Genomic DNA, 23,881 nt, shown 5'->3' with positions numbered 1-23,881 from the left:
ATAAATGATAAAAATAAAAAGTTAACATCAATATGATGTCAAAATAGATTTCTTGTTGATTGGATATAGTTTTTTTAAATTATTAGAAAAATATATTTTTGCATTAACAAAATACTAAACATTAGTTACAAACTTATTGAAGATTTAAAAAAGACACTAACATATTTAAGGTTAAAATTTTTCATGTGTACATTAAAGAAAATGTCACGTTTTAAAAAATATTATGCAAAATATTCAATTTACTATACAATTAATAAGGTTTAGTGTATATATAAAAAGAAAAAACAATTTAAAAAGCTAAACCTAAAAAACAGGCAGGCACATGCCCTTTAGCACCGGCCCATGGTTGGAACCGGTGCTACCCGCCCGAGCCCGCCTAAGGACTCTTTAGCACCGGCCCGTGGCTAAAACCGGTGCTAAAGGGTCACCGTTTAACACCGGTGCGTGCCACCAGCCGGTGTTAAAGACCCTTTAGAACCGGTTCCAGCTACGGACCGGTGCTAAAGTGTAACACCCAAAATCTGCTTTTTATTTAATAGGAATTAATTTGATTATTTTTGTGGGCATTTAATCTAGTAAATAAATAGTCTTTGTTGGAATTAAAAATGATCATAATGATAGGAACTTGTTTGTGCATTCAAGCTGGACCATGGTATTTTTGTGCTGATGTTTCTGTTTTTATTTTAATTGTTCTTTGCTCAAAAACTCATTTGGATAAAGAATTAAAAAAGATAGAAATAAAAAGGAAAAAGGGGAGGAGCCCCTGGAAACCAGGCCGAGGCCTAGCCAGCCCCGCGCCCAGCCTTTCCCCCCGCATCGCGAGCACGGCCCACAGCGCGTCCCAGCGCTTCCCACGGCCCGCGTCCCTCCCCTCTCTCTCCTCTCTGCTGCTGACAGCCGAGCCCCATCCTTTCCCTCGCTGACCCCTGGACCCCGCATGTCAGCGCATCACATTCCCCTTCCTCGAGTCCGAGCAGGACCCGATTCCATGCCGAACCCGATCCCACGAAATCCGCGATTTCTTGTCAACTGCACAAGCCGAGGCCCTATAAAACTCTAGCTTCGCTCTGCGCAACGTTTTTTTTCACCCAAGCCGCAAGAACCCGGCCCTAGCAGCCTTCTCTCCTTGAGTCGAATCTAGCTGACTCTGGGCTCCGCCGCGGCGAGCGCCCGGCCGTTTCTGCTCCTCCTCGGGCCGAATCGACCCCCTAGGTGAGCTCGCCGTCCTCCCCTCCACCTCCCCGTGACCTTGGCTGAATTTTTTGTGCTCGGATTTGTGGTTTTGGACGACGCCGGCGAGCTCCACGGCATCAATCATGGCGCCGCCATGCCGGAGCAGGGAGCCGGCCTGCCGGCCGCCGCGTGGCGCCCCAGATGGATTGTGAACCGTCGGATCCAAGATCTAAGGCTAGGATTATAAGATACCCCTTTGGGGGGTATTTTTCTTAAGAGCCCCTGGATTTCTTTGCTTTTAAACCCGCGGTCCAAGACATATCCTGTGATTGCTGAGTCCAAATGCGCTTTCCAGAAATTACAAAATTGCAATTGAATTTTTTTTGCTTATAAAATATTCATTTTAACTCCGTTTTTGTCCATTCAAATTTTGTTAGATTCGTATTTGCAAGCTCTACATGTTAGAAGTATTAATTATCTGTCTTGAAACTTTTTATTTTTGCAGTAGCATTTAATTATTTATTTATCTATAGGAAATCTTAGAAAATTCATAACTTCTACGTTTTAATTCCGACTTTCATGAACTTTACGTTTGTGTGATCGTAGTGCTGCGTAGAACATATTTATAAACTTTTATCTTTGATTTACAACTGTTGGTGTAATGTTCTAATTATAGCTTGTTTGCTTTGTGTATGATTGTCTACATTGGATTGCGTGTTGTTGATTGATGTTTGGAAATAGACGGTGAGCCGTACGTTGGTGAGCAAGACCAAGCTTGTGACGACCAGCAGTAGGCTCTGGAGAGCGTTGATCAAGGCAAGTATAACTTGGGATCACTATACACTTATGAATACACATATATATCATATGCATGTTTCCACCTTGCCGACCTTAGCAAAATCATAGATGATTGTTACCTGGATTCCTTTTTACCTACTTGATATACATTTGGTATAGTTTTGCTAGTGCTTGATATAATCCATGATCTTGTAAGATGATTAATAGTTGTGCAATGAACATAAAAGGATGACAAATAACTGTATGAGATCTTGTCTGTACGTGATCACCCGGGATAACAGTGCATCCATGAGGGCTATAATGGCTCTGGCTTTAGCTCAGTATGAAGACCTTTTCTGGCTTGTTAGAGGTTACCCGAAAGAGCGCTAAAGGAGCTTGCCATTTTGGGTATAGTGTGGCCTCTGTCTTTATGTGTATAGGCTGCGTGTCATTGTGCCATTGGAAGGGGGGCTCTATATCTGCGCGCCCGGGAAACCTTGCGGCCCTAACATGTTAGACGAACTTTTGAAAGGCTTCATATTGATCCCTGCTGACCTCTCTAGGAAGGGGGTTAAGAGACTAGCTACCTCGGGCGAAAGGGTAAATCATGATTCATGGGTAAAGATGTACAACCTCTGCAGAGTGTTAAAACTAGTATACTAGCCGAGCACACGGTTAGGAGCGGCCTTGCACTACTAAATTTTGACCCTATTGCATCACGTCCACTTGCATCAAACACAAATCTGATGCAACAGGTTACTGTTGTTGCATCGACATTCAGAATCTGATGTAATAGGTGTTCGTTATTGCATCGACAAAGAGTTGGATGCCATAGTATTTCATGTTGATGCAATAAGTATGATCTATTGCATCATTTCGAATAAGGGATGCCACAGGTAGAAATTATTGCATCGGACACATTTGGGTGCGTTAGTTTGATTTTTTGATGCAATATGAATGTGGTATTGCACCGGTTGAGAATATGGATGCAATTACAAAGTACTATTGCAACAGATTTTTGTTTGATGCAAGGTTACCTTGACACTATAAATAGTTGACCCATGGGGACCATGTTTTATTTTTTAAATGAATTTGACAAATATTAAAAACTTGTTGCGAGTTCCTAGTTATTATTTGAAAGAATATAGACAAATGTGAAAACAAGACACTATGTGAATTATTTTTATTCTTAAAAAATTAAAAGTGTAGTGAATTGTTAAATATTTCAAAAAACAAATAGCATGCGAGGGGAAGGAGTCAAACCTATGCCCCAGTGTAGTATTAGAGATTAATCAACACAAACGCTAGCAATTCCCAGCATCGAAAGACAGTACATGTTACAGGATCAAAACCTTTTTCACAAGTGAGTTATGAGCAGGTAATGATATGGAACCTAACTTTATTCTTTTAATTGTTAGCTAAACAGTAACAATCTTCAATGTTCTCATCTTAGAGAAACCTAGAGACTGGTGATGAGCCAGATCATTTGGCACTTTGGAGGAGCACACGCAGCAAGGAAAGCCGATGGTCTTCAGATGCTGCTAAGGAAATATATGCAAGCACTACTTTCCTCATTAATACTCTAGATTTATATGGTGAGCTACTGATGTGATGATGGATAAGTGGTAATTATTTCAGGATTTTAGGATTCATAGTTTAGGAGTTACAAAAATAAAAATGCACTGTGATATCTTATTCCCATTCTGAGTAGATCTTGATGTTTGAATTGTTTGACTTAATTAAGTCTTGAATAATGCCTTGGTGATGTTGAATTATTACAGCTTTGTAGATTATCTCCTCCCAGCTAATGCCCTCTTCCTTTGTTGAAATATCCTCTTTGACTCTTGACGCCACTTGCAATGCCGATTCATGAGTGTTGTTGAAAATTCTTCTATTTCTCTCCTTCCATAGGTTCCATAATGTGAAGATCACAATTTGATGGGCATTCCAAAAAGTCTAGAACCATATTTTTTGAATTACTGAGTTTCATATGTAATTTGCTTTCCAATGGATCTCATATGTCAATTTCATAAATGTATTGTGGATCTGATATGTAAATCATCTTATGAAATTTGTATGACACCTGAGTAGAGAGCATCACACTCCACATCTACCAGCTGCATGCTTATGAAATTTGTATCACATCTCATGTTTGTTGCATACAATATTTTATTCTTGCTATTATCACACTTACAGCTGCAAATGATGATCATCAGTAACCTCTTGATTTTATTTGCTCAAATAGGAAAGCGCCTTCTCCAAAATTGTAGAGAGAATTGAGTTGGAAGGTTCTGTGATATCAAAAGAACAAGAAAGGAACATTCTTCGTGAAACCTACAAGGAAACCAATGGATGCAAGAGCAGGAAAGGTCTTGGACATGGATACCTGGAAAAGTATCCGACCCACAGCCAAATTATGATTGAAGAGCAAGCTCGGGCAACTGCATTAGCAGTAGCAGCCCAACAGAAGAATAATGAGATGAAAGCTGAGGTAGACCAGTTAAAAGAACAGCTTACCGTTCAAGCCGCTGAGAGGGAAAGCGACAAGGAAAAAATTAAACAGCTGGAACAACAACTGGAGAGTACAAGTAACAAGATTAGAGAAGAACTAAGGCAAGAGATGTTTTCACTGTTCAAACAACACAATGAAGCAACCCATTTGGTAATAATACTACTTCTTAATTGCTAGCAACATCATGTATTTTAACATTGGTTGAGTGATAATATTTGTCCTTATAAATCCATTGCAAGGATGCTGCACCAAGCACAACGGCGCCTCAGCCTACACAAACAACCACTCAAGTTGCTGAAATCACTACTAATGCAACTGGTATTGAGAATATGGTTAGTGCAAATGTAGTTGCAGATTTAGCACAGGTATTACTTTTGAAAAATGTAATCTGCAATGAAGTGGATGCCTAGATTTCATCTAAGATGGTCATGTGTGCATCCTTTTTTAAAAAAAATAATGCAGGCTGGTACAAAATCTGCCCTGCCCACACAAGATGAGCATTCCAATGGACTATGTGTTGATCAAACTCCCAGCCAAGACGTAGAACATGTGCAACAGGTAATGAACTTCACAATAACACCTCTAGATCAACGGTTTCTTAGATTTGATAATTGGTGATTGCTCTTTCAAATCTTTTGGTTTTTTCAGAATGTACCACAAGCTGAATTAGTGAGCAAACAGTTCACTATCCAAAATAGTCGCCTCACTCGCAGTAATGCCAACAAATCAGTTGCCCCTTGTGACAAAGGCATTAATGAGTTGGTGAAATTTATTACACCTCAAACATTGAGGAATAATGTTGTAGCTAAAAAGCGACAAACGAAAAAGAGATGAGGAAAGGTAAGAGCTACAAATATCACTTTAAGATGCAATTATATTTAAGTACTATGCTTTGGTATCTTTGTTTTGCAGAAAAGTTCATGGTTACAAAACTTATTGTTTGGGAGATATGATCATTGGTTCACAATGTTGTTGCGCTGCCAAAATTCTGTACAGTTTTAGATCTATTAACTTTCAGGGCATCTTAATGGCCTCAATAATTTTTACCACTGTTGACAAATTTGTAGAGGACTTCAACACCTTTCTTTTGTCACCAAGACCACTGTCATAGCCTCTGTAGTTTGAGAGAAACTGGATCTTTTAAAGATTGTTGTTTTACAGTGATGAAAATCATGACAGTTATAGACGTAATCTGTTTTAGAATATATACTGTGATGAAAAACATGACTTCACTAAATTACATTTTTTGAGTGAGCACAAATTCTGTTATGAATTTTACAAATATATTGTCCTGTTTCAGCTATCAGGAAAGTTCCATTACATTCATATGTTGTTAATGCTATCTTAGATTTCTCAAATGCTACAATGTTTCATACAATAGTTGTAGATAATTATGTTTCCTATCTTCTGTAAAATTTTATTTTTTTTGCATAAGCATTTCTTCCTCAAAACAATTGAGAAGCAGGGTTGTTGCTGTTGGTTGTTTGTTTGATCACTGCTAGTATTACTAATGCATATCATTTTGCCTTTTTCAGGACGATCATCGACAAGGAGTCTTGGCAAGCTCAATTGGATCAAACATTGTGCAACGAGAAAGATGTCATTTAGATTAGTGCTAGGAGACATGTTTTGTGTTTATGATTTTCTTTTTCTACCTTGTGTAGATCAGACGAGTATTTATGTTTTTATGTAATACGAAGGCCTTTGACTTCCTTATAATGTGCAAATTGAATGATGATGATCCAAGATATGAATATGATTGTCTTTGTGTCCCATTGAATTATAAAATATTATGAATGTGCACTGAATTCATTGTGTTGCCATAAATATCAGTGCAATATTTGATTGTGCATTCAAACTCATGTCGATGCAATATATTGTATTTGCATCGAACCTCATGTCGATACAATATATTGTATTTGCATCGAACCTCATATCGTTGCGATAGTTTCACTTGCATCAAACCACATGTCGATGCAATACTTTGTGTTGCATCGAACCACATGTCGATGCAATACTTTGTGTTGCATCAAACCACATGTCGATGCGATCTTTAATATTGCATCGAACCAAATATTGATGCGATAGAGTTTATTGCATCACAAGTCAGCCGTTGCAATAGATGTATTGCATCAACAAGATATCGATGCAATAAACTATTGCACTGGCCCAATTTTGATGCAACAGGCAACGGATGACCGATGCAATTGCTGCTTGTTGCATCAACAGCAAGGAGCCGATGCGATAGGCTATTGCATCAGGATATATTGCATCGGCTCGCATCAACCGACACATTGATGCCATACATAGCTATCGCATCTATTTTAGGCCTATAGCATCAAAAATTGTATGGTGCATTAGGGTAAAAAACTAGTAGTGTTGGGGATATCTACATTAAGATGATGAACTTGTTATGTTATTATGTTCATTTGATTATCGTTTATGCTATGAGTTAATTATGCTTACGCTTACAATTGATCATGTGATTATTGGATTATTTATCCTACCTTGACAATTACAATTTAATTATGAAATATGCTATCCACTATTAAAAGCTAAATGCAGTTAAACCAGTGTCAGCTATTTGAGCCTCATGAACCCCTGGTTATACTTGTTGAGTACGATATGTGCTCACTCTTGCAATTTCCCAACACCCGAGGTTATGATAATGATGATGATTGGAATGAGGACTATTGCTATGAGTATTAGGTTTGAAGTCAACCAGTCAATGTTTGTCCCTATGTGGAGCTTCCGTCGAGAGAGTTGTTTATTTCCTATTATCATTTTTGTATAAGACTATGTGATTTATTATCGTTCTGCTATGTAATAAACACTGCAATGGTACATTTGAGATTTGTCTACTAATGTGTGTGACTGTTTCTGGGGCACATATGAGTCTTTTATGCATCCTATTTTGTTCTTAAAATATAGGTGTGAAAAATTGGAATCAAAGCTTTGTAGACTGTCGGACGTAAGCCTAGTTAGAAATTGGCCGTCTTAAGGTTTTGAAATTGCTATACAATCCTTGTTCTATGAACCTTGATACTTATCTCTACACTATATCCTTTCCATTGCTAATCATCTTCACCTTGTTGCTTATTTTAAAAACTTGTTCTCATCCCCACTGCTTGCTTGATATGCTTTTGGAAGTTCTCTTACCACCTTCTGGCGTCATTGAAATAGGAGTTTTAGGATCTTTACCCTTAATAGGAAGAGAACGATAGTATCACAAGTTGAGTCAATGCTTGAAGTGTGAACCTTTGATGCTTGGTTTGGTTTGTTATTATGCTTAATGCTTGATTTGGATCTTTGTTATGAGTGTAATGATCTTGTGGATTAACTCTACAATTTCATTTAGTTTATTGGCCTAAGGCATAAGGATTAATGAACTAAATAGTTGGGTATGGTTAAAATTCTGTTTTTGTCCCTTGCTGTTTTCTAGAGCAGTCTGCAATAAATCTGGTACAACTCAAAATCTGTTCGTGCAAAGTTTATCAAACATTTTTGGAAACAACTAGACTCCTTTATCTTTCTAATGAAGCAAGAATGACATTATTATCTATTATGGTCTGTGAGATATAACTGTTCAAAGTTGAGGTTTCTGCGCAGTTTGGAATTCTGGAACAGTTTTGGTTATGCCCAGTTTTGGCTAATTTAACGACAGAATCTGTTAATATGGTCTAAATGAAAGTTGTAGATAATTTCTTTATCTTTCCAACGGTGTACATAATGTAACCTTTTGGTTCCTAGAACTCGAGATATGACTGATTTTCTGAACTGCTAACGTTGGATGCCGCCCAGAAAAATTCAGATTCAACTATTTCTTGTATTTATCATGTTGGATATTACTCAGATATGTTTCTATACCTTGGAATGCAGATGGCAGCAAGAGGAATAGGCAGAGGCAGAGACAAAGGCCGTGGCATGGGTGCTAATGTTCCAATTACTATGGAAGAGCTCATGCAAACTCAGAACGAGATGATGCATGCTTTCATGCAGCACCTTCAGCATCAACCTCCACCACCACCACCACCACCACCTGTTCATGTGAGAGATAAGCGTGGCGAATTCATGAAGAGAAGACCTCCGGTATTTACACGCTCAGCTGATCCTATAGAGGCAGATGATTGGCTACGTGCTATGGAGAGACAACTGAATATAGCATAATGCAATGACCTCGAGAAGGTGTTGTATGCTTCTGGACAACTTGAGGGAGCAGCTCAGACCTGGTGGGAGTCATATCAAGCTGTTCGTCCCAACAATGCTCCTCCTGTCACTTGGCTAGAATTTTGTAGAGATTTCCAAGCACGACACATCAATGAGGGAATGATGGAGCTCAAGCAGGAAGAATTCAGATCTCTCAGGATGGGCTCTATGACTGTGGCAGAGTATCATGACACGTTTGAGCAGTTGGCCCGCTATGCCCCTAATGATGTCAGGGAAGATGCTGATAAGCAGCGTCTGTTCATGAAAGGTCTTTGCTATGAGCTCAGGTTGCAGTTGGCTGGGAATACCTATCCTACCTTTCAGGCTCTTGTGAATCGTGCTATTGTGCTTGATAATATGCGTAAGGGTCAGGATAAGAAGAGGAGGATGCTAGCACAAGGTTCTGGTAGTAATAACCGCCAACGTTTCAATTCTCAGCAAGGTTTCCAGTAGAGGTTCCAGGGGCCAGTTAGTCAGTGGAACCGCAACCAACAGCCTCAGCGTTTCTAGAACCAATCACAGAGTGGAAATCAACATCCTCCATTCCAGCAGCGTAATCCTAATCAACAGCAGAATGGTCAGTAGACACCCCGCTCAGGAAATTCAAATGCCACCCCCATGAAGAAAAGTGCTCCTAATACCCCTACGAGGTGTTTCCGCTATGGGAAGGAAGGACACATGTCATATGATTGCCCAGAGAAGTTCAACAAGCAGAACAACAATCAGAAGGCTACTTCCTATGCGGCAACGGTGAACAATGTGGCTGCAGAGACAATTCAGGAGGGACCAGAAATTATGATGGGTACATTCAACATCAACTCTATCCCTGCTATAGTTTTATTTGATTCTAGAGCTTTGCATACATTCATTTCACAAGAATTTGTTAGAGTTCATAGCATTCCACTAGTTGCCATGAAAACCCCTATGCTAGTAAATTCACCGGGTGGGACTATACAAGTTTCATATTGTTACCCCTCAGCAAGTCTTTCTTTAAGGGGGGGTAGATTTTCCTATCAGTCCCATGGTTATGAGAACTTTAGGCATAGATGTGATCTTGGGTTCGGATTGGATGAAGAAACATACTATAGAAATTAAGTGCAAAGAGAAAATGGTAGTTTTGACAACACCAAAGGGTGAACGAATCAGTGTTGATGTAGCAGTACAAGCACCACCTACAGCTACAGTAAACCAACTGGATGATGATGTTGATCCTTCAGAACCTAGTAGTGAATGAGTTTCCGGATGTCTTTCCAGATGAATTGCCAGGTATGCCACCTGACCGAGACATTGAATTTATTATTGAATTACTACCTGGTACTACACCCATAGCTAAAAGACCATATAGAATGGGGGTTAATGAATTTGAAGAACTTATGAAACAAATAAAGGAATTGCAAGATAAAGGGTCCATTCATCCTAGTTCTTCACCATGGGGTGCACCAGTTATCTTTGTTGATAAGAAGGATGGTAGTTGGAGGATGTGTGTTGATTATCGGTCACTTAATGAGGTCACTATCAAGAATAAATATCCCTTGCCTAGGATTGATGACTTATTTGATCAGTTAAGAGGTGCTTGTGTGTTCTCTAAGATTGATTTGCGTTCTGGTTATCATCATTTGAAGATTCGGAATTCAGATATACCAAAGACAACTTTCACAACAAGGTATGGGTTGTATGAGTATACACAATTATGTCTTTTAGTTTGACCAATGCACCAGCTTACTTTATGTACATGATGAATAAAGTATTTATGAAGTATCTTGATAAGTTTGTGGTGGTATTTATTGATGATATTCTGGTTTTCTCTAAAACCAAGGAAGAACATGCTGAACATCTGAGATTGGTCTTACAGAAACCTAGAGAACATAAGTTGTATGCTAAGCTTAGTAAATGTGAGTTTTGGTTGGACGAAGTTTCTTTTCTTGGTCATGTTTTCTCTAATGGTGGTATTGCCGTGGATCCTAGTAAGGTGAAAGATGTGCTGAATTGGAAACCACCTACAGATGTAAGTGAAATTCGTAGGCTGGTTATTATCGTAGATTCATTGAAGGGTTCTCAAAACTTGCAAAGCCTATGACTGCTCTATTAGAGAAGAATGCTAAGTTCGTATGGTCTAATAAGTGTCAAGCTAGTTTTGAGGAATTTAAGAAGAGACTGACTACTGCACCTGTGTTGGTACTGCTAGATTTGAGTAAGAGTTTCTCTATCTATTGTGATGCTTCTCGTCTGGGTTTGGGTTGTGTTCTTATGCAAGAAGGTAGAGTTGTGGCATATGCATCTAGACAGTTGAGGAAACATGAACTGAACTATCCTACTCATGATCTAGAATTAGCAGCTGTGGTCCATGCACTGAAGATTTGGACACACTATTTGAATGGGCATAAGAGTGACATATATACTAATCATAAGAGTTTGGAGTATATCTTCACCCAGACAGATCTGAATTTGAGGCAACGAAGATGGTTGGAACTGATAAAGGATTATGATTTGAAGTACATTGTCATCCTAGAAAGGTAAACGTCGTGGCTGATGCACTTAGCAGAAAGAAATATGCCAATGAGCTTCGGATCACACTTGAAACTGAGGAGTTGTGTGCTGAATTTGCATATTTGAACCTAGGAATTGTAGTGAATGCTATGGAAATTGAAGTAACTCCTACTCTAGAGGAGATATTGAAAGGACAGTTGGAGGATGAGAAACTAAAGGAGATAGCACAAAATGTGGTACTAGGTAAAGCACCAGGATTCAGAATAGATGACAACGGTGTACTATGGTTTGGAAAAAGGATATGTGTTCCTGAAGTGAAGGCTATTTGTGATATGATTCTGATAGAGACTGATGAATCAGCATATTCTATTCATCCTGGTAGTACTAAGATGTATCTGGATCTGAAGCAGAAGTATTGGTGGTATGGCTTAAAGAGAGATGTGGCTGAGTATGTTGCTGTGTGTGATACTTGCCAGCGTGTGAAAGCTGAACAACAGAGGCCAGCTGGACTGTTGCAACCAATGAAGATTCTAGAATGGAAGTGGAAAGAAGTGGGTATGGATTTTATAGTGGGTTTACCACGTACACAGAGAGGGTATGACTCAATATGGGTGATAGTAGACCGTTTAACTAAAGTTGCTCATTTCATACCTGTCAAGAGTAAGTACACCGGAGAACGCCTAGTTGAGCTCTATATGGAGAGAATTGTCTATTTGCATGGGGTACCTAAGAAGATTGTGTTAGATAGGGGTACTCAATTCACATCTCACTTTTGGAAAGCAGTGCATGATTCTTTGGGAACAAAGTTAAATTTTAGTACAGCATATCATCCACAGACAGATGGACAGACTGAGAGGATCAATCAGATACTGGAGGATATGTTGAGACCTTTGCTTTACAGTATGGAACTAGTTGGGACAGGAGTTTGCCATATGCAGAATTCTCCTACAACAACAGCTATCAACAGAGTCTTAAGATGGCACCATTCGAGACGTTGTATGGTCGTAAGTGCAGGACATATTTGTTTTGGAATCAGACAGGAGAGAGTTAGGTGTTTGGTACATATGTGCTTAGACATGTAGAACAACAAGTGTGGACTATTTGGGATAACCAGAGTTGCTAAGTCTCATCAGAAAAGCTATGTAGATACACGTAGGAGAGAACTGGATTTCGAAGTGGGTCATTATGTCTATCTAAAAGTATCACCGATGAGGAGTGTGAAGAGGTTCAATATGAAAGGAAAGCTAGCTCCAAGGTATGTTGGTCCCTTTAAAGTTTTGCAAAGGCATGCAGAAGTAGCATATCAGTTAGAATTGCCTGAAAGTTATCTAGTGTGCATGATGTGTTCCATGTGTCACAACTTAAGAAGTGTTTGCGTGTACCTAAGGAGCAAATACCATTAGAAGAGCTTTCTGTTAAAGGTGATCTCACTTATGAAGAGTATCCGGTCAGAATACTGGAGATAGCTGAGAGAGTCACCAGGAGTCGGGTTATTAGAATGTGCAAAGTGCAGTGGAATCGGTATTTCGAAGCAGAGGCAACTTGGGAAAGAGAGGATGATATGAGAAAATCATATCCGCAGTTATTTGAGTAAGAACTGCTCAATCTCGAGGACGAGATTCTTTTAAGGGGGTAGAATTTGTAACACCCAAAATCTAGTTTTTATTTAATAGGAATTAATTTGAATATTTTTGTGGGCATTTAATCTAGTAAATAAATAATCTTTGTTGGAATTAAAAATGATCGTAAGGCTAGGAACTTGTTTGTGCATTCATGCTGGAGCATGGTATTTTTGTGCTCATGTTTCTATTTTTATTTTAATTGTTCTTTGCTCAAAAACTACTTTGGAAAAAGAATTGAAAAAAAAGAAATAAAAAGGAAAAAGGGGAGGAGCCCCTGGAAACCAGGCCGAGGCCCAGCCAGCCCCGCGCCTAGACTCTCCCCCCTCCCGCATCGCGAGCACAGCCCACATCACGTCCCAGCGCTTCCCACGGCTCGCGTCCCTCCCCTCTCTCTCCTCTCTGCTGCTGACAGCCGGGCCCCATCCTTTCCCTCGCTGACCCCAGGACCCCGCATGTCAGCAAGTCACCTTCCCCTTCCTCGAGTCCGAGCAGGACCCGATTCCATGCCGAACCCGATCCGAGGAAATCCGCGATTTCTTGTCAACTGCACAAGCCGAGGCCCTATGAAACTCTAGCTTCGCTCCGCGCAACGTTTTTTTTCACTCGAGCCGGAAGAACCCAGCCCTAGCAGCCTTCTCTCCTTGAGTCGAATCTAGCCGACTTTGGGCTTCGCCGCAGCGAGCGCCTGGCCGTTGCTGCTCCTCCTCGGGCCGAATCGACCCCCTAGGTGAGATCGCTGTCCTCCCATCCACCTCCCCGTGACCTTGGCTGAATTTTTGGTGCTCGGATTTGCAGTTTTGGACGACGCCAGCGAGCTCCACGGCGTCAATCATGGCGCCGCCGTGCCAGAGCAGGGAGCCGGCCGGCCGGCCGCCGCCTGGCGCCCCTGATGGATTGTGAACCGTCAGATCCAAGATCTAAGGCCAGGATTAGAAGATACCCCTTCGGGGGGTATTTTTCTTAGGAGCCCCTGGATTTCTTCGCTTTTAAACCCACGGTCCAGGACGTATCCTGGATTTACGCTATCCAGTTCTGAAAACGTATTCTCGTCGGCTGAGTCCAAATGCGCTTTCAAGAAATTACAGAAGTGCCATTGAATTTGTTTTGTTTATAAAATATTCGTTTTAACTCTGTTTTTGTCCATTCAAATTTCGTTACATTCGTATTTACGAGCTCTACATGTTAGAAGTGTTAATTCTCTGTTTTGAAACTTTTTATTTTCACAGTAGTATTTAATTAATTATTTATCTATACGAAATCTTAGAAAATTCATAACTTCTACGTTTTAATTCTGATTTTCGTGAACTTTACGTTTGTGTGATCGTAGCGCTACGTAGAACATTTTTATAAACTTTTATCTTTGATTTACCACTGTTGGTGTAATGTTCTAATTATAGCTTGTTTACTTTGTGTATGATGTCGACATTGTATTGCGTGTTGTTGATTGATGTTTGGAAATAGACAGTGAGCCGTACGTTGGTGAGCAAGACCAAGCTTGTGACGACCAGCAGCAGGCTCAGGAGAGCTTTGATCAAGGCAAGTATAACTTGGAATCATCCTTGTTACCTAAACACTTATAAATACACATATATATCATATGCATGTTTCCACCTTGCTGACCTTAGCAAAATCATAGATGATTGTTACCTAGATTCCTTGTTACCTACTTGATATGCATTTGGTATAGTTTTGCTAATGCTTGATATAATCCATGACCTTGTAAGATGATTAATAGTTGTGCAATAAACATAAAAGGATGACAAAAAACTATATGAGATCTTGTCTCTACGTGATCACCCGGGATAATAGTGTAACCATAAGGGCTATAATGGCTCTGGCTTTAGCTCAGTATGAAGACCTTTTCTAGCTTGTTAGAGGTTACCCAAAAGGGCGCTAGAGGGGCTTGTCGTTTTGGGTATAGTGTAGCCTCTGTCTTTATGTGTATAGGCTGCGAGTCATTGTGCCATTGGAAGCGGAGCTCTATATCTGCGCGCCCGGGAAACCTTGCGGCCCTAACATGTTAGACAAACTTTTGAAAGGCTTCAGAGTGATCCCTGCCGACCTTCCTAGGAAGGGGGTTAAGAGACTAGCTACCTCGGGTGAAAGTGTAAATCATGACTCATGGGTAAAGATGTATAACCTCTGCAGAGTGTTAAAACTAGTATACTAGCCGAGCTCACGGTCAGGAGCAGCCTTGGGGACATCTACATTAAGATGATGAACTTGTTATGTTATTATGTTCATTTGATTATCGTTTATGCTATGAGTTAATTATGCTTACAATTGATCGTGTGATTATTGGATTATTTATGCTACCTTGACAATTGTAATTTAATTATGAAATATGCTATCCACTATTAAAAGCTAAATGCAGTTAAACGAGTGTCAGCTATTTGAGCTTCATGAACCCCTGGTTATACTTGTTGAGTACGATATGTGCTCACTCTTGCAATTTTCCAACACCCCAGGTTATGATAATGATGATGATTGGAATAAGGACTATCGCTATGAGTATTAGGTTTGAAGTCAACTAGTCAATGTTTGTCCCTGTGTGGAGCTTCCGTCGAGAGCGTTGTATATTTCCTATTATCATTTTTTATAAGACTATGTGATTTATTATCGTTTCGCTATGTAATAAACACTGTAATGGTACATTTGAGATTTGTCTACTTATATGTGCAACTGTTTTTGAGGCACATATGAGTCTTTTATGCATCCTATTTTGTTTTTAAAATATGGGTGTGACATAAAGGGTGCGCCCCTATATAATCACATAGGTGGCCGTAGATCTGAACAGTTGTCTTCGTCTTCGTCGAGCAGAGCCCTTGCCGCCGCCGGCCGTTCATCTTCGCGCGCGAGTCCTCGTCTCCAGCGCCGTCGCGGCCGTCTCCAGCGCCGCCGCCGTCCACCAAAATCCAGCCCATCCCTACCTACTAGATCATCTCCACCGATGCATTGCAGGAGTTTATATATATATATATATACACACTAAAAAATAATGAATGAATGTTATCAATTATATATATATATATATATATATATATATATGCTGAGCAGTTTATATATATAGACTAAAAATGCATGTTATGAATTATATATATATATATACATATATAATTTGGAAAAATATGATTTTAGTGTTTTGTATATATATGATTCTAGTATTTTGTATATATATTAAATATATATAAACACTAACAAATAATGCATGCTAGCCTAATTAAGTATATATATATGATTCTAGTGTTTTGTATATATATTAAGTATGTATACATTAAAAAATAATGCATGGTAGCCTAATTATTAAGTGTATATATATATATATGATTCTAGTGTTTTGTATATATTATTGTTTGTAGTATTAATCTAGTACTATTTTTAGTATTATTCTTTAGTATATTACTCTAGTATTATTTTTTAGTTTGGAGCACTCGAGCACTTTTGTTGTAGTAGTATATAAGTCTTTAATATATATTTTATTTTCTAGTGTTTTGTATATATTATTATTTGTACTATTATCCCAGTATTATTTTTTAGTATATTATTCTAGTTTTATTCTAGTATATTACTTGGCTTAAAAGATTCTAGTATTATTTTTTAGTTTGGAGCACTCTAGCACTTCCGTTTGTAGTAGTACTACTAGTAGTAGTATATAAGTCTCTAATATATATTTTATTTTCTAGTGTTTTGTATATATTATTGTTTTCTTATCTTATATAGTCTTATATAGAAATATATATATAGATATATATATGGTTGCAGACATAGAAATGGCCGACCTCCTCACGATGATCCTGATTATATGGAAGATGCCATGAGAAATATGATCAACGACTGTATAAATATGATCGAAGACGGTAGTCAATAGTTTGCTGATTACAACGAGCTCATGCAGGACAATCCGACTGAGCAATAAGAGGGCAATGCCCCTGAGCAACAAGAGGGCAATGCGTCTGAGCAACAACTCGTCATGCAACAAGAAGGAAATACCGGCGAGGTATGTAAATGTAAACATATATAATGCATCTCTTACATTAGGTTTTAGACTTACTTGGTTATTAATTTAGTATTTTTGTTTCTATATCTACGTGTAGCCCTCTGGATCAACCTCTATGGGGAGAAGAGTACCTCCACGAGGGCCAAAGAAGCCGTTGCAGGGCCGCTACGTAATCTCTGAGTTTGAGACAGCTATAGGCAGACCACTTGGTGAACATGCAACTAAATATGTCGGTCACTGTGGTTACCTTGTAAGAAACCAAATACAGATCAGTGCTCGTGAATGGAGAGAGAAGCGAGGTGCTCCAGAAATCAGTTTTGTCTCTGATCGTGACAAGGAGTTAGTTTGGAAAGCCGTCACGGCGGTTTTCTTCTTCGACACCATGAAGAGTTGAAGGCACGAATTTATGACTGGACTATGAAGAAGATGGTGGTACTGTTACAGAATTGGAAGTAGACTTTGTACAATAAACTTGTAAAGAAAAACGAGACCTCAAATTTCAACCTCAAGCAATATGTAAAGCTGAGGGCCTTTTGAGATGACTTCGTGCAGTACAAAACATCAAAAGAGGGCGAGGAATGAGCCATTAGGAACCAGGAGAATGCAAGTAAAAAGACATACCACCATCATTTGGGATCAGGTGGTTATAAGAGTGTTGTTCCCAAGTGGGATCAAATGGAACAGAAGATACTTGCTAGGGGGTCACACCCAAGACAACAGCAATGAATTGGAGCGAGCGCTCCAAGCATTGGTTCTATGGTCATGGGGAAGCGTAGACCCAAACACCAAGGCGCTAGTTTGGGGCCAAGCAATCTCTAGAGCAGCAGAGAGACTAGTCCGTGCACGAGAGGCAGTTCAGTCTGGTGAGTTCAGACCCAATAGGGAGAAGGATGAACTCATGTACGTGCTTGAAAATCCTGAGCACGGTGGATGTATGAGAGGCTATGGGGCAGTTCCGTGGCTGCTTTCATTCGAAGCAGATCGAGAAACCTACAGAAGCCGCTAGAGAAAGAAGGACGAGGAGGCAGAGCGGATTCGTCGGCTGTAAGCTTTTGTTATGCAGTCACAAGAGCATGAGAAATCTCATGAAGAAGGATGCAGGTGGAGATTAAAAGGCAAGTATAAGAAGCACTTAGTCAAATGACGAAAGGGCAAGGTACATCACAGCCTGAGGTCAACATTAGCCCCCCAGGCCAGTTGAAAAGCAGTTGCGCATCCACAGAAGTACCAACCATTCAGGATGACACGAAGCTACACTTCCCTATGGATAATGTCACATAGGCTTTTACTACCTGCGAGCTGCACATACCAGACGGGAATGCCACAAAAAAGGTGGCTATCAGTGTTGTCAACCCTATCGACCGAACGAGAACTCCAAGAATCCATAGTCGACCAGTACCACCTGGATATGCTAGCATCTCGGTTGATAGGGTTGAGAGAGGTTGTGGCAGCGTGCCTTTACAAATAGAAGGGGGAGACGGAGAGAAGACCTTAGGTGAAGCTGAGAAGACACCATAGGTTTGTGCGTAATTTGTTGGCGCAAGCGCTTCATAACTATTCCAGAAGTGTCTCTGTCACCTCTTCCTCACCATAGGTTTGTGTGTGATTTTACTTCTTATATTATTTAAGTATTGCATTTAAAAAAGTTTGCCTCCACCGCCTGCACCGCCCTCTCCATGGAGTACACGGTCGGTCCCATCGCCTCCAAAGTGGGGCAGTCAGAAGCGGTCAGCCCCAGAATGACCGAAGTCGTCGGTCCCACCTCCAAAGAAGGCTGCCTCAGAAAAAAGCTAAGACACCAGAGAAATTATCTTTTGAAAAGAGTGAAGAGAAGTTAAATGCTTCGTCCAGAGGTGAAGCAATGGTTTGCTAAATTGAACAAGGAAGCGAACGAGCGGCGGAACCCAGAAAAGTCATACTTATATGTAAAGCTAGAGGAACTGAGGAAGAAGGTGGTGGACCATCAAAAGAAGCATCGGAAAGCTCAGAAGAAGCCAGCACTGTCAGACTATGAGCACTCTCTCATCAAGTCTGCACAACAGCCTAGGAAGGGTGCAGGAAAGGGGGTCCCATAGCTCGGGGAAGTATCAAAACCGGTGCCCCTGTTGATTGTGCCAAATCAATACGGCTCAAATGAGGACTTGATGTCAAAGCAATCTTTAATCTTGTCTGAACTAGATTCGCTTGAGCATTATTTTGGACAAAGCGGTCTAAATATCGAAGACATTGCCACTATTGTTGGACGTCACACTTTTGAAAAGGCCCAGATAGTTGATCAATGGAGGGCAAGATATAAACCAAGTAGGAGTCTAATGAACCCTCAGCATTTACATGAACTCGACACACAAATGTTTGCAATAAACAAGTGGTGCATGGAGGCGTCTAACAGGGGAGATAATTGGATTTCTGTTCGTATTCGACAACATCACTACTTCCATGGAGATGACCTCATATACGTCCAGTTAGAAGAATTGCACCAATTATGTCACCTCGACGCTCTCGACAAATCTCTCAACAATTATGCTTCTTTTTTATTAATATTCTACATCTTTAATTATATGTATATAATCCTTACACACTTAAGATTTGTATGTATATATGCAGGCACCAAATGAGAGAGCTCAGAATAAAAAATGACATTAGTATTGGGTTCGTTGACTCTTATATTGTTTTCAAGGCTCCGCAGGCAGTGTGGACAACATCTTATGAGAAAGAAGTCTGCACCAATCTTATGAGGTTCTTCGTGAACCAAAAAGAAAAATAAAAAAATACTCTTCCCCTACAACTTCGAATGAGTTATATAGTTATTAAGTGCATGCACATTTTATTTTACTTATTACTCGATTCGGGTTTTATATAGTTATAGGCCTGACTATATATATGTGTGTAATAACTAGCTTTCACTGGATACTCATGGTCATTGAAATTCTCAAGAACCGGTTGATAATCTTTGACTCATTGAGAAATCCACAAGAAAATTACCAACAAATGGTAAACATTATTCAATGGTATGTAATGTCGATCTCAGCTAGAAGAATATCATGATATGAGACTACAAGTATTAGTTGACGATCCATAATGGCTGTGTGTAGGGTTTGGGAAAGATTTATTGACCGTGAATATCTCATTGCCGCTTAATATAATTCATCCACAAGTAAGTTGAGCCTTGAGAACAATATAAGGGTCTTGGTGAACCAAAAAGAAAAACAAAAAAATACTCTTCCCCTACAACTTTGAGTGAGTTATATAGTTATTAAGTGCATGCACATTTTATTTTACTTATTATTACTCGATTCAGGTTTTATACAGTTATAGGCCTGACTATATATCTGTGTGTGTAATAAACAGCTTTCACTGGATACTCATGGTTATTGAAATTCCTAAAAACTGGTTGATAATCTAAGACTCACTGAGAAAACCACAAGAAAATTGCCAACAAATGGTAAACATTATTCAAAGGTACGTAATGTCGATCTCAGCTAGGAGAATATCATGACATGACTCTGCAATTATTAGTTGACGATCCACAATGGTTGTGTGTAGGGTTTGAGAAAGATTTATTGACCGTGAACATCTCATTGGTTGTAAAGCGTCGCTTAATATAATTCATCCACAAGTAAGTTGTACTAGCTAGCAAACTTTCGCTAACTTTTAGCTTTCTTATTGTGGTACAGGTTGTGAATCTTTTTTTTATATAACGACAGTGGTGTTTAAGACAAGAAGGGGGAACAACCTATGTGGATATTACGTCTGCAAATTCTTGATGGTACACGTCAATCAAACACCCACACAGACCCTCAGAGTACATCATATGTCTCTTTTCAGTATCTCTAGAATTATATTGAATAACTTAGATAAATAATACCTTTTTTTCTTTTATTTCAAATTGAAGACGGAATGGTTGACGGAAAAAGTCATGCAAAAAAACCGCATCAAAGCTATTCAAGAGACGATAGCATGATTCATCCGCGAGCAAGTGATCAATCCAAATGGCGAGTTTCACTTCAACAGTAACGAAACTCTTATTCCAAGCAACGATGATCATTTGTATCGGCTTTAGAGATCCGGAGAAAAAAACTCTATGTATATATATGTTAGGAATGTTGTACTTATAAAACTATATATAAAGCTTGTTACATATCTATCTATTTAATTATTAATGTGGCCTATTCGTTTTATTATAGGTAAAGCTTAATTATAAGCTAAGCCTATAATTATATTTATGCTTAATATGTATGTAATATATATATATTATTATATCAGCATAAAATACGTATTGACATATCTATTATTATTGTATATAAATAATAATCAGAAATGAATAAATAAACCGAAAAAAGGACCCCTTTAACACCGGTTGGTTATACTTTAAAGGGTTCTGCTACGTGGCTTTAGCCCTGGTGCCCTGAACCGGGACTAAAGGGTGGGCCTTTAGTCCCGGAAGGGCAGCACCGGCTCGAGAACTGGGGCAACAGGCCCTTCCCGACCGGTGCTAATGCTCGAATGGCCGAATGTGCAGTAGTGAACAGCACATCGCACCTAATCTAACAAAAGGCAGAACGAAACAGAATCAGTAAAAGTAACAATTACCATCACAATCGGCCGCATCGACATCGACATCACCAGCCTTGATCAGGAAATCGGCACATCTCCGCGTTCCCGTTTGCAGTGGCCAGATGGAGAGGCCCGCGGCGTCTGGTACTTGTCACGTCGATGGCTGCGGCCACCACCACCTCATCCACGCCCTTCCCCTCCTTGTTCAGCTTCTCCACCAGCTCTGCACGTCACCACAAAACCCCACCAAAAATACATAGCGACCAAAACCCATGTCAGATTCAAGACCAAAACCCTAGCGAATTGACGAGCGTTGGAACCAATCGAGTGCCTTACCCTTAACATGGGAGAGGTCACCCTCCAGTGCCACGTTGAGGAGCTCCGCGACTGGCCGATCATCGTCCCCATCATCGTTCTCTGGCAGGACCATGGGCTAGAGGTCGAGTGGCGGCCGCAAGGAGGAGGACCACGTGGAGCGCGGGTCGGAGGTGGAGCGGGTGGGGGCCAGGGCGGGCTCAACCTCACGGGGCTCTAGAAATCGAGAAGGCTAGGGTATGGAGAGTTGTTGGAGGTGATGTGCTTGGGGATGACGCAGGGTCGAAGTATTTTTTTCTTTTTTTTGGAGGGAGGAAGGAGGGATGGACCCAGGTCGTCTCGTCGCGTGAGGGAGAAGGAGAGCGGGAGGGGATCAAGAGTTCGATGCGAGCTTCAAACTTTCTCCTGCAGCCGTTAGATTTGGTCTTGGTTGGTTTTGTTACGTTGATTTTGATGGAGACAAAATCCTGTGTGCATTTTCCTAAGTACACAATGGTTGAGGCCTCAGCGGGGGTGTTTTTTTGGTGGACCAAGCATAATTTTGTTAGGTGAATTATAATAGAGACTATAGCTTGATGTTCCTCTTATTTCTCACTAACACACGGGCACGGCACGCATCTCCCTGACTCCCTCACGACCCTGAGCAGCACCCAACCCAAAACCTCATGGAAACAGCACGATTCAACAGCACATCACACCCAATCTAACGAAAGGCAAAACGAAATAGAATCAGTAACCGTAACAATTACCAACACAATCGGCCGCATCGACATCGACATCACCAACCTCGATCAGGAAACCGGCTCATCTCCGCGTTCCCGTTCGCAACGGCGAGATGGAGAGGCACGCGGCGTGTTGTACTTGTCACGCTGATGACTGCGGCTGCCACCACATCATCCACGCCCTTCCCCTCCTTGTTCAGCTTCTCCACCAGCTCTGCACGTCACCACAAAACCCCACCAAAAACACATAGCGACTGAAACCCGCGTCAGATTCGAGACCAAAACCCTAGCGAATTGACGAGCGTTGGAACCAATCGAGCGCCTTACCCTTAACGCGGGAGAGGTCGCCCTCCAGTGCTGTGTTGAGGAGCTCCGTGACTGCCCGATCATCGTCGCCATCGTCGTCCTCTGGCAGGACCATGGGCTGGAGGTCGAGTGGCGGCCGCAAGGAGGAGGACCATGCAGAGCGTGGGTCGGAGGTGGAGCGGGTGGGGGCCATGGTGGGCTCAACCTTGCGGGGCTCTAGAAATTGAGGAGGCTAGGGTTAGGAGAGTTGTTGGAGGCGATGTGCTTGGGGATGACGCAGGGTCAAAGTTTTTTTTTCTTTTTTTTGAGGGAGGAAGGAGGGATCGAACCCAGGTCGTCTTGTCGCGTGAGGGAGAAGTTGAGCGGGAGGGGTCCGGGAGTTTGATGCGGGCTTCAAACTTTCTTCTGCAGCCATTAGATTTGGTCTTAGTTGGTTTTTATACGTTGATTTAGATGGAGACAAAATCCTGTGTGCGTTTTCTTGAGTACACAATGGTTGAGGCCTCAACGGGGGTGATTTTTTTAGGTGGACCAAGCATAATTTTGTTAGGTAAATTATAGTAGAGATGTGAAGTTGCCAACTTCATGATCATAGTATCGTTCTCTTTATTAACAATACAACACACATACTCATACTGCTTACATTATTGTGGTATTATTTTTTTCTCGTTGCAACATGCCATATTTAACATCAAACCTGAATTATATTCTAATTATTCATGTATAGTGAAAACGGTAGACGAACCTAGCTACCAAAGGAATGTTGTGAACATCTTGCCGCTTAAAGTATGTTTTATGTTGACAGTACAACACTAACGTTGAAATCATTTACTATTTGTGAAAAGCACCAATCTGTAAGTAAAGACCGATTGGTGGTTCAGCCATCAAATGATGTGGAACTTAGGCCTTGTTTACTTTTAAAATTTTTGCAAAATATGAATAATACCACTTTCATTTGTATTTAATAAATATTGTCTAATTATGGACTAATTAGGCTCAAAAGATTCGTCTCGCAAATTACAAGTAAACTGTGTAATTAGTTATTTCTTTTATTTATATTTAGTGTTCCATAAATATACCGTAAGATTCGATGTGATGGAGAATATGAAAAAATTTTCAAAATATTTTGAGAACTAAACAAGACCTTAAGCACTCTACGGGGTCGTTGAGAATTTATGGGTCACCCGAAGGACAGCGACACGATATTTAT

Source organism: Sorghum bicolor, chromosome 7, assembly GCF_000003195.3.
Source record: "Sorghum bicolor cultivar BTx623 chromosome 7, Sorghum_bicolor_NCBIv3, whole genome shotgun sequence".
Classification (NCBI taxonomy): domain Eukaryota; kingdom Viridiplantae; phylum Streptophyta; class Magnoliopsida; order Poales; family Poaceae; genus Sorghum; species Sorghum bicolor.
This window is presented reverse-complemented; position numbering follows the sequence as displayed.